General features: G+C 50.5%; 1 non-coding gene across 1 annotated transcript; it reads right to left on the bottom strand.

The window, feature by feature from the left end:
- Window positions 1–466: 466 nt before the first annotated feature.
- On the bottom strand, window positions 467–655 carry LOC142591765 (U2 spliceosomal RNA). The gene has a single exon (XR_012830521.1). It is a non-coding gene; the product is annotated as a U2 spliceosomal RNA (small nuclear RNA).
- Window positions 656–1,029: the final 374 nt, after the last annotated feature.

The following is a 1,029-nucleotide window of genomic DNA, read 5'->3' as shown; positions in this document are numbered from 1 at the left end:
GCGCACGCAATGTCTGATAGCCGAAGTTAAAGCTTTATTTGCCTCTCTTTCTTTCCTACACTTGGCTTCCCATTATTCACATTCACAATCAAGAAAGAGGCTGACAGATAGAATAGCACAGTGTGGTATAAAAACTTCAGTCTCTCCCTTTAAACCCAGCCGCCACCGACAACAACTGTACGTGACGCCGTTGTACTAACGTTTTAAAACTAACATGCCGAGGACGACAAGCCGCCTTTGATGAAAATAGGTCCTCCTATCAAAACGGCGGCCAGCATTTCTGAGGCACCTTATCCCTGTTTATAACCATTATTCCCATTGTCCCTCAGACACACACGGCCAGCTTCCGATGAAGTATTCGTTGTGGTATTGCGAGTTGGCTGGTGTGACTGGAGCACTGCAACAGCTATTTTACAGCGAAGCTGTATATTGCTAGTTTCTAGCGGATCGATGGCCCTAGACCAAAAGACCGTGGGCCGATCCCGCTGATGGTGCAATACTGGGCTGACCCGCGGCGGAGGTGAAGCAGGCTTCAAGCCCTCCGCCAACTTGCAAAAGTAAGTTTGACGTCTTGGACCCAAACACAACCAGTGTCAGATATTAAGCTGATAAGAACGGATACTGCACTTTGACCCACGTCGACGTCGCCTACGTTCGCACCGCCCTTTCTTTGTCGGCGTTCCAAACGCTTGCGTATCTCCTTTCCTTTCCTTCCTGGCGGTCCCGTCGAAACGTCACGCGTGTCTAGTTTCCTTTGGCTCCTCGGCGCTGTGGTCCCGTCGTCCACGCGAATGTATACAAAAAAAAACACGGTAAACGATTCCATAGCTATATTGGAAATTCTGTGTCGCCTCTGTGTCGTATACTAAACAGCTTCGCTGGGCATCCGGCTCCACAGAGTGGAGTGGCTCATAATTTTGTTTTGTTGCGATACCAGTTGTACGGACGCTTGAGGCGTGTTCGCGCCGCTGCCGTTAGCACCACCGCCTTCGTACTATCTCGCCATCAACGGTGCATGCGCCGCTCGCA

The sequence above is a fragment of the Dermacentor variabilis genome, chromosome 8 (assembly GCF_050947875.1).
Source record: "Dermacentor variabilis isolate Ectoservices chromosome 8, ASM5094787v1, whole genome shotgun sequence".
In the NCBI taxonomy this organism is placed as follows: domain Eukaryota; kingdom Metazoa; phylum Arthropoda; class Arachnida; order Ixodida; family Ixodidae; genus Dermacentor; species Dermacentor variabilis.
The sequence above is the reverse complement of the archived record's forward strand: the minus strand, read 5'-3'. Positions and strand labels throughout refer to the sequence as shown.